The sequence below is a fragment of the Rhinolophus hipposideros genome (assembly GCF_964194185.1).
Source record: "Rhinolophus hipposideros genome assembly, chromosome: X".
NCBI classification, from domain to species: domain Eukaryota; kingdom Metazoa; phylum Chordata; class Mammalia; order Chiroptera; family Rhinolophidae; genus Rhinolophus; species Rhinolophus hipposideros.
Window position 1 is genome coordinate 35,077,250 of NC_138046.1, and position 15,629 is coordinate 35,092,878.

Genomic DNA, 15,629 nt, shown 5'->3' on the forward strand with positions numbered 1-15,629 from the left:
GAGCACAGGCCGTGCAGCAACGGCTGCGCTGCACGGCTCCCAGGTCGGACGGAGGCTCGTGGAAGGGCCCAGCTTAAGAGGCACAAGATTCAACATTTTCCAGAAGCCAACTCTGGACCAAACCAGAGTACTACCGAGTTTGACCTACAAGTCACACACCCAGAGGGAATTCTCTGAAGGCACAAGAGCCCATAGAGGCCAAACCTCATTTAAGTGGCCAACCCTCACCCAGCAGAACACCCTGTGGTGAGCAGAGCCAAGTTTCACAACTAGACGGCCTAGGAGTTAAGCCCACCTACTCACAAGCAAAAAGCAATCAAAGTTCTTCTTGAACAGGACGATATACTAAACACACGAGCCACCTGTGGAGCACATGCAGAGAAGAACGAAGTAGTCCAAGTCAAATATAAAAGACACATACTACATAAGATAACCCAGCAAGAACTAAGAGCTCTAGGGGATCTTCCTAATACATCAAAGCAAACACAGAGAGTCAGTCAGAATGGGGAGACAAAGAAACATGTCCCAAATAAAAGAACAGAAGAAACCTCCACAACTGGAACCAAATGAAGCAGAGGTAACCAACATGTCAGAGACAGAGTTCAGAACACTGGTGATAAGAATGTTTAAGGAGCTTAGAGAAGACATAAAGAAGGATATAGAAATCATAAAGAACAACCAGTTAGAGCTAAAAAAGGATGTAGAAATCTTAACGAACAACCAGCTAGAACTAAAAAACACAATTACCGAAATTAAGAACTCACTTGAAGGAATGACCAGCAGGTTAGATGAAGCAGAGGATCGAATCAGCGACTTAGAAGACAAGTTAGCAGAGTTCACACAAACTGAACAACAGAAAGAAAAAAGAATAAAAAACAATGAAGATGGGTTAAGAGACCTCTGGGATAACATCAAGCGCAACAACATGCGCATCATAGGAATACCAGAAGGCGAAGAGAAGAAGCAAGGGATTGAGAACATATTTGAGGTAATAATGTCCGAAAACTTCCCTAACCTGATGAAGGAAACCAACATACAAGCCCAGGAAGTGCAGAGAGTTCCAACCAGGATAAACCCAAACAGGCCCACACCAAGACACATTATAGTTAAAATGGCAAAGCTTAAAGACAAAGAGAGAATCTTGAAAGCAGCAAGAGAAAGGCAGAAGGTTACATACAAGGGAACTCCCATAAGACTATCAAATGACTTTTCTACAGAAACATTGAAGGCAAGGAGGGAGTGGCAGGAGATACTCAAAGTGATGGAACACAAAGGCCTACAACCTAGATTGCTTTATCCAGCAAGGCTATCATTTAAAGTTGATGGAGAGATAAAGAGCTTCCCAGAAAAGAACAAACTGAAAGAATTTATGACAACCAAGCCAGCATTGCAAGAAATACTAAAAGGACTTCTGTAAATAGAAGAAAGATGAAAACAATTTACTACAAATCTAAAAATGGCAATAACTATGTACCTATCAATAATCACTTTAAATGTAAATGGATTGAACGCTCCAATCAAGAGACATAGGGTGGCTGAGTGGATAAGGAAACAAGACCCTTGTATATGCTGTATACAAGAGACTCATTTCAGATCAAAAGACACACACAGGCTGAAAGTGAAGGGTTGGAGTAACATATTTCATGCAAATGGTAGCAAAAAAAAAGCTGGAGTTGCAATACTTATATCTGACAAAATAGACTTTAAAATGAAAAAAATATTAAAAGACAAAGATGGGCACTATATAATAATAAAGGGATCAATCCGACAAGAGGACATAACCCTAGTAAACATCTATGCACCTAACATAGGAGCACCTAAATATATAAAACAGGTACTGATGGACATAAAGACAGAGATCAACAGCAACACTATCATAGTAGGGGACTTCAACACACCTCTGACAACAAGGGACAGGTCCTCCAGACAGAAAATCAATATGGAAACAACAGCCTTAAATGATACTTTGGAGCAGTTGGATTTAATTGATATTTTCAGAGCATTTCACCCCAATGCTGCAGAATACACGTTCTTCTCAAGTGCTCATGGAACATTTTCTAAAATAGATCATATGTTAGGACACAAGACAAGCCTCGATAAATTTAAGAAAATTGAAATCATACCAATTGTCTTCTCTGACCACAGTGCTATGAAATTAGAAATGAACTACAGGGGAAAAAAACCAGGAAGATACACCAATTCATGGAGGCTGAATAACATGTTGCTAAATAATGAATGGGTCAAGCAGCAGATCAAAGAAGAAATCAAAAGATATCTTGAGACAAATGAGAATGAGAACACGACGACCCAAAATCTATGGGATGCTGCGAAAGCAGTCCTAAGAGGGAAGTTCATAGCACTGCAGGCCTACCTAAAGAAACAAGAAACATCACTAATTGACAGTTTATCTTCACACTTAAGGGATCTGGAAAAAGAACAGCAAAATAAACCCAAAGGGAGCACAAGGAAGGAGATAATAAGGATCAGAGCAGAAATAAATGAAATAGAAACCAGAAAAACAATACAAAAGATCAATGAATCCAAGAGTTGGTTCTTAGAGAAGATAAACAAAATTGACAAACCTTTAGCCAGACTCATTAAAAAAAGGAGAGAGAGGACCCAAATTAATAAAATCAGAAATGAAAGAGGAGAAGTGACAACAGACACCACAGAAATACAAAAAATTGTAAGAAATTACTATGAGCAACTATATGCCAACAAATTTGACAACCTTGAAGAAATGGACAATTTTCTAGAGGCGCACAACCTTCCAAAGCTAACTCAAGAAGAAACAGAAAGCCTGAACAGTCTGATTACCACCAGGGAAATTGAATCAGTAATCAATAATCTCCCAACAAACAAAAGCCCTGGACCAGATGGCTTTACAGGTGAATTTTTCAAAACGTTCAAAAAAGAATTATCACCTATTCTCCTCAAGCTCTTCCAAAAAATCCAGAAGGAAGGAAGACTCCCAAACACTTTTTACGAAGCCACTATCACCCTGATCCCAAAAGCAGACAAAGACACCACAAAGAAAGAAAACTACAGGCCGATATCTCTAATGAACATAGATGCAAAAATTCTCAACAAATTATTAGCAAACAGAATTCAGCAATACATTAAAAAGATCATACACCATGATCAAGTGGGATTCATCCCTGGTATGCAGGGGTGGTTCAACATCCGCAAATCAATTAATGTGATACACCACATTAACAAAATGAAAAATAAAAATCACATGATCATATCAATAGATGCAGAAAAAGCATTTGATAAAATACAGCAACCTTTTATGATAAAAACCCTTAAGAAAGTGGGAATAGAGGGATCATATCTTAACATAATAAAGGCCATATATGACAAACCCACAGCTAACATCATACTCAATGGGGAAAAGCTAAAACCATTCCCCCTAAGATCAGGAACAAGACAAGGTTGCCCACTTTCTCCACTTCTATTCAACATAGTGCTGGAAGTTCTAGCCACAGCAATCAGACAAGAGAAAGAAATAAAAGGCATCCAAATTGGTAAGGAGGAAGTAAAATTATCATTATATGCAGATGATATGATACTATATATAGAGAACCCTAAAGACTCCACCAAGAAACTATTAGAACTGATAGATGAATTTAGTAAAGTAGCAGGATATAAAATTAATATTCGGAAATCAGTTGCATTTGTATATACCAATGATAAAATAGCAGAAGGAGAAATTAAAAAAACAATTCCATTTACAATTGCTCCAAAGACTATAAAATATCTGGGAATAAATCTAACCAAAGATGTAAAGGATCTGTACTCAGAAAATTATACAACACTGAAGAAAGAAATGAAAGAAGACATAAATAGATGGAAACACATTCCATGTTCATGGATAGGAAGAATTAATATAGTTAAAATGTCCATACTGCCTAAGGCGATATACATATTCAACGCAATTCCTATCAAACTACCAACGACGTTTTTCACAGAAATAGAACATATAATCCTAAAATTTATATGGGACCATAAAAGACCCCGGATAGCCTCAGCAATCTTGAGAAATAAGAACAAAGTGGGAGGTATAACGATACCTGATTTCAAACTATACTACAAGGCTACAGTAATCAAAACAACATGGTACTGGCATAAAAATAGATACATAGATCAATGGAACAGAATAGAGAGTCCAGACGTAAATCCATGCCTATATGCCCATCTAATCTACGACAATGGAAGCAAGAATGTACGATGGGGTAAAGATAGTCTGTTCAATAAGTGGTGTTGGGAAACCTGGACAGACACATGCAAGAAAATGAAGCTGGACCACCTCCTTACACCATATACAAAAACAAATTCAAAATGGCTTAAAGACTTAAATGTAAGATCTGAAACCATAAAATATCTAGAAGAAAATATAGGAAGAAACTTCATGGACATTACCCGGAGTAAGATTTTCACTGATATATCCCCTCGCGCGAGCGAAGTAAGAGAAAAAATAAACATGTGGGATTACATCAAACTAAAAAGTTTTTTCACAGCAAAGGAAACCATCAATAAAACAAAAAGGGATCCTACTCTATGGGAAAAGATATTTGCCAATGATATATCTGATAAGGGATTAATATCACAAATCTATAAAAAACTTACTCAACTCAACTCCAAAAAAACAAACAACCCAATTAAAAAATGGGCAGAGGACTTGGGGAGACATTTCTCTAAAAAGGACATACAGAAGGCAAGAAGACATATGAAGAAATGCTCAACCTCACTAACCATCAGAGAAATGCAAATAAAAACCACAATGAGATACCACCTCACTCCAGTCAAAATGGCTATTATCAATAAATCAACAAACAACAAATGCTGGCGCGGATGTGGAGAAAAGGGAACGCTAGTGCACTGTTGGTGGGACTGCAGATTAGTGCAGCCACTATGGAAAACAGTATGGAGGTATCTCAGGAATCTGAAAATGGAACTACCCTATGATCCAGTAATTCCACTCCTAGGCATCTACCCGGAGAAATCCAAAACTCCAATTCAAAAATCTGTATGCACTCCTATGTTTATTGCAGCACTTTACACAATAGCCAAGATATGGAAACAACCAAAATGCCCATCGGTAGATGACTGGATTAAGAAGCTGTGGTACATTTATACAATGGAGTATTACGCAGCCATAAAGAAGAAAGAAATCTTATCATTTGCAGCAACATGGATGGATCTAGAGAACATTATGTTAAGTGAAATAAGTCAGAAAGAGAAAGACAAGTACCATATGATCTCACTTATATATGGAATCTAAAGAAAAGACTATGTGAATGAACTAATCAGAGTCAGTTTTGGGGACGCAGAGAAAAAACCGAGAGTGGTTAGATGGGTGTGTGGGAGGGGGTTGGGGATAAGGGGAAAGGTGAAGGGATTTGGAAGCAGCTGGTAACCACAAGATGGCCTCAGGGTTTTTCTTTTGAAAATTAATTTGGGGAAGGTATTCTATAATGTTGTAAAGATTTTGTTGGGTATCCGATGGTCATGCGTCCTATTTGGGAGACCACCTCAGGGATACTGTGGATACCTGATCATGGCATTGTACATCAGAAGCTAAACATTAATGAATGCCAACTATAATTTTATATATATAATGTGATGGTTCAGTGTGAGGTCGGAGGGATAGTGGATGGGGGGAGGGGGGTTCACAGTATGAGGGATATAAATGATGAACGTCTAAGTATTACCTTGTTTTGTACACCTGAAACTAATAAATAAATTAATTAATTAAAAAAAAAAATAAAAAAATAAAAAAGAGTGCCGTAAGAAAAACAAAAACGGCTCTCAGCCACAAAATTCCTCTACTCCCCAGGGTCCTAAACAACCCAGAATTTGCCCCTGATGCAATAAAAAAAAAATTGGACATCAAAATTATATCACAAAGATGGAACATTCCTTCAGGGAAACAGGAGACAGGGCCTGCCCCAGGCCCAGACATCAACTAGGGTGTATGTGAGTCAGGCGATGCCTCAGAATTATGAGGCCATGCCTCCTCCTCAAAATTATTAGTACAACAATTAACTTCTGCCACAGAGGGAAGTGCTGCAGTTGATAACTGTACAGCTCAAGATTTACTGCTGCTTCCAGGGGAAACCCTCCTTCACATACCCACAGGAATAATTGGACCAATTCCTCAAAATACAGTTGGACTTCTCCTTGGTCGTTCGAGCTTAACATCAAAAGGAGTTACAGTCCACACCGAAATAATGGATCCAAACTATGAGGAAGAAATTCAAATTATGACATCCTCTTCTGTTCCCTGGTCAGCTAAAGAGGGAGAATGGGTTGCTCAATTCCTTCTGATTCCCTATATACCTCCAAGAAAGAGGGGCACCCCCCCAAATAAAGACTGGCAGATTTGGAAGTTCTGCTCTGGCAGACACATTTTTAGCAGAAAAAAATTCAAAAATCCGTCCTGTTTGTCAAATTAAAATATGAGACAAAAAATTCAGAGACATTATTGATACTGGTGCTGACGTCTCTATAATTAGTTCCCAAAGATGGCCAGTGAACTGGCAAGTCCAAGAATCCAACATTAATACCGTTGGGGTGGGTCAAGCCTCAGGTCTATATCAAAGTGTTTGCATTCTTCCTTGCCTTGGGCCTGAGGGACAAAAAAGATTTTTATAACCTTATGTTGTTGACATTCCAGTAAATTTATGGGGCTGTGATCTGCTCACTCAATGGGAGGCAGAAATCTGGATACCCCCGGGAAAATATAGTCCCCAAATTCAAAATATGATCAATAAAATGGGCTATCAGCCAGGAAAAGATTTAGGAAAATTTAATCAGGGAGTCATTCAAGCTATATAGCCCTCGTCTCAACAAGGGCATAAGGGACGGGAGTTTAATTCAAAAAATCAAGAGCCTTTTATGTAGGGGCCACTGTTGCGGAGTTACAGACTCCTATAGCTCTTAAATAGATTAATAATAAGCCTCTTTGGATAGAATAGTGGTCCCTTTCAAAAGAAAAGTTGGAGGCTTTGACAAAATTAGTACAGGTCCAATTAAAATAAGATCATATAGAATCCTCAACTAGTCCTTGGAATTCACCTGTCTTTGTAATAAGAACAATATCAGGAAAATGATGAATGCTCACTGACTTGTGAGCTATTAATGCTATAATTGAACCTATGGGTCTTTTACAGCCTGGACTCCCACAACCATCCATGATTCCTAAAATTGGCCATTAGTAGTAATAGACTTACAAGATTGTTTTTACACTATTCCCTTACATCCTCAAGACTGCCCTAGATTTACATTTTCTGTGCCTTCTATAAATAATAAAGAACCTATCAAAATATATCAATAGAAAGTTCTTCCACAGGGAATGCTTAATAGTCCCGCAATTTGTCAGACTTTTGTAGCCAGAACTGTTTTGCCAGTCAGAAAAAAATTCCAGACTGTTATATCATTCATTATATGGATGACATTCTCTGTGCTGCATCGACTACAGAGATTTTAGCCAATTGTTTTAAGTTACTCCAAGAGCAGCTTGAGTCAGCAGGTCTCTGTATTGTTCCTGATAAGATTCAAACTACAACTCCTACAAAATATCTCAGAGCTATATTCGATAGACAGACCATCAGGCCTCAAAAAGTACAAATTAGGAGAGATAAAATCTCCACATTAAATGATTTACAAAAATTATTAGGAGATATTAATTGGCTACACCCAACTCTGGGAATTCCCACTTATATACTTAATAATTTATTTGGTCTTTTGCGGGGCCCTCCACAATTAGATAGCCCCTGCACTCTAACTCTTCAAGCTAACAAAGAGTTAAAATTAGTTTTAAAAAATTCCAGATGCTCAAATTCAGCACATAGATCCATCTCAACGTTTACAAATTTTAATATTCCCCACTCCACATTCACCTATGGCGGTCATTATTCAACAAAATGACCTGGTAGAGTGGCTGTTTTTGCCTAATAATTTTGTAAAATCACTCCCAAGTTGTATAGAATTAATTTCAGAACTCATATCACGAGCTCATACCAGAGTACTTCACTTAAATGGACAAGAACCAAATAAAATAGTAGTTCCTTTTGAAAAACAACAAATAATACATTTAAATATTCATTCCGAATCTTGACAAACTGTTATTTGTAGAATTTTTGGAGTAATTGACAATCATTATCTAAAAAATAAATTATTACAGTTTCTTTTAAAAACTAATTGGATTTTGCCTAAAAAGTTCAGATCAACCCCTATTTCACAGGGTATTACAGTTATCACTGACAGATCTAGTAATTGCAAGGCAACAATTGTCAGTGAAACAGATCAACAAATCATACAAACTAATTGTACCTCTGCACAAAGAACAGAGTTAGTTGCTGTTCTAACTGCTTTAGAAAATTATATGGCGCTTTTAAATATTGTCTCTGATTCTACTTATGTTGTACACACAGTACAATACATTGAGACCGTATTTCTGTCTTATAATTCCAATCCGTCTCTCCAATTTCTTTTTAACCAGCTCCAACAAGTTGTCAGAAACCATCAACATCCATTTTTTATTACACATATCTGCGCTCATACCCCTTTACCAGGACCAGTGACGTGTGGCAATGCTGTTGCTCATTCATTACTGACAAATGCCCTTGTTACCGAGACAAATCATTTCCATTATTTAACTCATACAAATGCTGCGGGTCTCTGGGATCATTTTCCTATTACTTATAAACAGATTCAACAAATTGTTCAAACTTGTCCAACTTGTCAAATCTTCACAGGAGTGTCCTGAAGGGGTCAATCCCCGAGGTCTAGTCCCCAATGCTATTTGACAAATAGATGTAACTCATGTCCCCTCTTTTGGGTGTCTGTCTTTTGTCCATGTCACCATGGACACGGCCTCCGGTTATCTCACTGCCAGAACACAATCTGGCGAGACCGCCACACACTCCTGTCACAATTTACTTGTCTGTTTTTCTATTATGGGACTCCCTCAAGCTATTAAAACAGACAATGGCCCTGCTTATACCACCTTAAAGTTCACAAACTTTTGTGAACAGTGAAAAATTAATCACACCACAAAAATACCTTATAATCCACAAAGCCAAGCCATTGTTCGACGTGCTAGTTATACTTTTTAAAAAAACAACTTCAAAAACAAAAAGTGGGAGACAACATGGATCCTCTGCAAGTACAACTAGCTAAAGCCATGTTCACTTTAAGTTTTTTGAATTGTTCAGGCTCTAGCACAGACCCACAGTTTGGGCGCATGGCTGCTGAAAGACACGTTAAAAATCTGCGACTACCATCAAAATGGCGGCGTGAGGTGAGTCTCTGTAAAGCTTTCCTGGAATTTACAACTAATCGGACAATAATGACTCAACAAAGGACTCCCTGCACAGCACACAGGCAAGACGAAGAGGTCCACTACTGAATTCACCTCCAGGTGGGCGAATCGTGCGAGCAGAGGAGGAGGGAAAGGAGAAGTGCAGGGACGCAGCCGCGCTAGCGCAGGACGCAGACCTAGCTCAGTGCTCTGAGCTCGCTGCATGCCTGAAGTACCGCAGCTGCAGGAGAGGGAAGAACTCGGACTGCTAGGGCTCCACTTACGGCCCACAAGGCTGCAGGGGCAGCATATAACACAGCTGAACCCAACGCTCCCGGCAGACACCTCAGAGCAAAGACTGAGGGAAGAAGGCTGAAAACTGTGGTTTAAGCCCTCACTGCCGAGCAGAGAACGGAAGCCTTAGGCACTGAGAATAGCCGTCCCTCCCTAACCTCCCAGAGCTAGCCCCACCCCCACCTGCACGGTGCTAGAAGCAATAAAATAGCAGTGTCAGATAAAAAGGACAGGATTTTTGCTGTTCTGAGAACTGTGGACCCCAGAAACAGATTCGCAGCCCAACTAGTTCCGGCAAAGAAGAGGGAGCTGTGGAAGCAGTACCGGCTGTGGTGCTGGTCACTGCAATTGCTCTGGGCCACCTCTCACAACTAACCCTGCCCCTGGCCCCACCTATCTGGGCGGATCCCTGCAGGAGTAAACAGAACTGTTGAAAAATATGGGCTCTGAATCAGCTGCAGAAAGAGTTTTGGAACTTCAAAAGCTCTCCTCACTCTCACAGGAACGTGGCGCCCTGTGACCCAGGTGTACTGTTAACAGAAAAGAGGCTCATCTCCCAGGGAATCTCCCCATTGTGTGAGAAGCTGGAAAAGTGCAGAGAAAATATAGCACTACTGTGTCAGAGAGAAAATAAAACATTCTTCCAACAAGTATTGGAAAACAAAAGAAAGACCTCTAGCTAGCAACCTGTTGCAGAAGCCACTCCTGTAGATGTCGAGGAAGAGAAATAATAAATCAGTAATTGTCGTGAATAATGAAGGTAACAACACAGCTCAGAAAAAAAGTGAAAAGTCTCAAGAAAAGGAACTTAAAGATATGGAAATATGTGACTTAAATGATAGAGAATTCAAGATTGCAGTTCTGAAAAACCTCAAAGAGATGCAAGAAAACACAGAAAGGCAATTTAATAAATTCAGAAACGCAATCAAAGAACAACATGAACATTTTACGAAAGAGATTGAAATTTTAAAAAAGAACCAAATAGAATTTATGGAGACTAAGAAATCAAAACAAGAAATTAAGAATGAATTAACCAGCTTAGGTAGTACAGTTGACCAGATGTAGGAAAGAATCAGTGACATCGAAGATAGAAACCTGGAAATTACACAGATTGAAGAAGAAAGAGAATTGAGACTTAAAAAAAAAATGAAAGAACTCTACAAGAACTTTCTGACTCAATCAGAAAGAGCAATATAAGAATAATGGGCATACCAGAAGGAGAAGAAAGAGAGAAGGGAACAGAGAACATACTGAAAGGAATTGTTAATGAGAACTTCCCAAATTTGTGCACAGAACTGGATCCTCGAATCCAAGAAGCAAATAGAACACCTAATTACCTCAATCCCAACAGGGCTTCTCCAAGGCACATTGTATTGAAGCTGTCTAAAATTAATGACAAAGAAAGAATCCTCAAGGCAGCCAGGGTAAAGAAGACGGTAACCTACGAAGGAAAGCCTATTAGATTATCATCAGATATTTCAGCAGAAACTCTACAAGCTAGGAGGGAGTGGTACCAAATATTCAAACTATTGACAGAGAGAAATTATGAGCCAAGAATAATATATCCAGCAAAGATATCCTTTAGATATGAAGGAGGAATAAAGACCTTTCCAGACATACAGAAGCTGAGGGAATTTTCTAATACGCGACCTGCACTACAAGAAATACTAAAGGAGGCTATTCGACCACCATCAACAGGGACAATTTGTGGCAACGGAAACATAAACAGGGCGAGCGTAAAGGCCTGAACCGGAATATGGGAATGGAGAAAGTAAGCATGGTGAAGAAAATGGAATACTCTAAATACCAAACTTTCTTTTACATAATCTTAAGGGTAACCACTGAAAAAAAATCCCGAACTGAAATACATACTATAATAAAAGAAGAAACAGAGGGAAACATCATAGAATACCACCACACAGAAATAATAGACAACAACAAAAAAGCAAGAAACAATGGAGTCACAGCCTTACCAGAAAACTATAGATAGAATGACAGGAAATCCTCACATATCAATAATCACCCTAACTGTAAATTGGCTGAACTCACCAATAAAAAGTCAGAGTAGCAGATTGGATCAAAAAACTAAATCCAAGCATATCCTGTTTCCAAGAGACACATGTCAGCTATAAGGACAAGAATAGACTCAAAGTGAAAGGGTGGAAATTGGCACTCCAAGCAAATGGTACCCAGAGAAAATCAGGTGTAGCCATAATGATATCAGATGAAACAGACTTCAGGGTGAAAAAGATAACAAGAGACAAAGATGGACATTTCATAATGGTAAAGGGGACTATACAACAAGAAGACATAACAGTCATCAATATTTATGCCCCCAATTAGGGAGCACCAAAATATACCAAGCAACCACTAACAGAACTAAAGGGAGAAATTGACCAAAACACAATTATAATAGGGGACTTAAATACATCATTGACAACTATGGATAGATCATCCAAACAGAAAATAAATAACGAAATAGCAGCCCTAAATGACACATTAGATAAAATGGACATCATTGACACATGTAGAGCAATTCATCCTAAAACATCAGACTATACATTCTTTTCGAGTGTACATGGAACATTCTCATGCATAGACCATATATTGGGGCATAAAAGCAGCTTCAGCAAATTTAAGAAGATTGAAATCATACCAAGCATATTCTCTGATCACAAGGCTTTGAAATTGGATATCAACTGCGAAAAGAAAGCAGGAAAAAACACAAATACATGGAGATTAAACCACATACTTTTAAAAACCGACTGGCTCATAGAAGAAATTAGAGGAGAGATCAAAATATATATAGAAACAAATGACAATGATAATACATTCTACCAAAATTTTGGGGATGCAGCAAAAGCAGTTTTAAGAGGGAAATTTATATCATTACAGGCCTATCTCAAGAAACAAGAAAAATCCCAAATAAATAACCTCATGTTACACCTCAAAGAACTAGAAAAAGAAGAACAAGTGAAACCCAAGGTCAGCAGAAGAAAGGAAATAACAAAAATCAGAGCAGAGCTTAATGAAATAGAGAACAAAAAGATAATAGAAAAAACTAATGTGACAAAGAGCTGGTTCTTCAAAAAAATTAATAAAATCGAGAAACCCTTGGCTAGACTCACTAAGATAAAAAAAGAGAAGACACTAATTAACAAAATCAGAAATGAGAAAGGGGAAGTTATCACGGACACCAGAGAAATACAAAGGATATTTCAAGAATACGATGAAGGACTATATTCCACCAAATTCAATAACCTAGAAGAAATGGTCAAGTTCTTAGAAACATATAGCCTTCCGAGGCTGAACCATGAAGAACTGGAAAATATAAACAGACCAATCACCAGTAATGAAATTGATTCAATCATCTAAAACCTTCCCAAAAGCAAAAGTCCGGGACCAGATGGCTTTACTAGTAAATTCTACCAAACCTCAAACAGGATCTAATACCAATCCTGCTCAAACTCTTCCAAAAATTGAAGAAGAGTCAGTACACCCTAACTCATTTTATGAGGCCTACCTTACCCTGATACCAAAACCTGGTAAGGACAACACAAAAAAGAAAACTACAGACCTATATCTCTGATGAATACTGATGCAAAAATCCTAACAAAATTTTAGCAAATCGAATACAACAATGCATTAAAAAGATTATTCTTCATGACCAAGTGGGGTTCATCCCTGGGGCAAAAGAATGGTTCAACATCCGCAAATCCATCAGTGTGATACATCACATAAACAAAATAAAGGACAAAAATCATACGATTATATCAATTGATGCAGAAATAGCATTTGAGAAGATACAACATCTATTTATGATTAAAACACTCAATAAAATAGGTATAGAAGGAAAATACCTCAACATAATAAAGGCCATATACGACAAGCCCTCAGCTAATCTCATAATTAATGGTGAAAAACTGAAGCCCTTTGCTCTACGTTCAGGAACACGACAGGGCTGTCGCCTATCACCTCTGCTTTTCAACAGTGTTGGCAGTCCTTGCCAGAGCCATCAGGCAAGAGAAGAAACAAAAGGCAACCAAATTGGGAATGAAGAAGTTAAATTATCACTCTTTGCAGATGACATGATGCTGTATATAGAAAACCCTAAAGACCCCACCAAAAAGCTGTTAGAAACAATCAATGAATACAGTAAAGTTGCTGGTTACAAAATCAACGTACAAAAGTCCATTGCATTCCTATATACTAACAATGAAATCTCAGAAAAAGAAATACAAAAAACAATTCCCTTTGCAATTGCAGCAAAAAAAATAAAATACCTAGGGATAAACTTAACCAAGGCTGTGAAGGATTTATATGCTGAAAACTATAAGACAGTTTTGAAAGAAATTGAAGAAGACACAAAGAAATGGAAAGACATTCCGTGCTCATGGATTGGAAGAATCAACATAGTTAAAATGGCCATATTAACAAAAGCAATATACAGATTTAATGCAATCCCCATCAAAATCCCATTGGCATTTTTTAAAGAAACAGAATAAAAAATCATCAGATTTGTTTGGAACCACAAAAGACCCCGAATAGCCAAAAGAATCTTAAGAAAAAAGAACAAGGCTGGAGGTATCCCACTGCCTGACTTTAGCTTGTACTACAGGGCTACAATAATCAAAACAGCATGGTATTGGCAGAAAAACAGACACATAGATCAATGGAATAGAATTGACAACCCAGAAATAAAACCACATAAATATGGACAGATAATTTTTGACAAAGAAGCTAAAAACGTACAATGGAGGAAAGACAGCCTCTTCAATAAATGGTGCTGGGAGAATTAGATAGCCACGTGCAAAAGAATGAAACTGGACTGTTATCTGTCACCATGTACCAAATTTAATTCAAAATGGATCAAAGACTTAAGCATAAGACCTGACACAATAAACTGCATAGAAGAAAACATAGGTACTAAACTTATGGACCTTCGGTTCATAGAGCATTTTATGAATTTGACTCCAAAGGCAATGGAAGTAAAAGCTAAAATAAACAAATGGGACTATATGAAACTTAAAAGTTTCTGCACAGCAAAAGAAACCATCGACAAAATAAAGAGGCAACCAACTGAATGGGAGAAGATTTTTGCAAACAGTTCCTCCAATAAGGGCTAATATCCAAAATATACAAGGAACTCTTGCAACTCAACAACAAAAAAACAAACAACTCAATTGAAAAATGGGCAGAGGACATGAAGAGACATTTCTCCAAAGAGGACTTACAAATGGCAAATAGACATATGAAAAAATGCTCAACATCACTAATCATCAGAGAAATGCAAAGAAAAACCACAATGAGATATCACCTCACCCCAGTCAGATTGGCTATCATCAACAAGACAAATAGCAACAAGTGTTGGAGAGGCTGTGGAGAAAAAGGAACCCTCATACACTGTTGGTGGGAATGCAGACTGGTGCAGCCGCTATGGAAGGCAGTGTGGAGGTTCCTCAAAAAATTACCAATAGAATTACCATATGACCCAGCAATTCCTCTCCTGGGTATCTACCCAAAGAATTTGAAATCATTTATACATAAAGACGCGTGTGCTCCAATGTTCATTGCAGCTTTGTTTACGGTGGCCAAGACATGGAAACAACCAAAATGTCCTTCGATAGATGAATGGATAAAGAAGTTGTGGTATATATACACAATGGAATACTATTCGGCATTAAGGAAAGATGATATAGGAACATTTTTGACAACATGGATGGATCTCGAGAGTATAATGCTAAGCGAAATAAGTCAGACAGAAAAAGCAGAGAACCTTATGATTTCACTGATATGTGGTATATAAACCAAAAACAAGACAAACAAATGAGAAACAAAAACTCATAGACAGAGATATTAGTTTAGTGGTTACCAGAGGGTAAGGGAGGTGGGGGGAGGGATATGAGGGTAAGTGGGATCAAATATATGGTGATGGAAGGAGAACTGACTCTGGGTGGTGAACACACAGTGGGATTTATAGATGATGTAATACAGAATTGTACACCTGAAATTATGTAATTTTATTAAC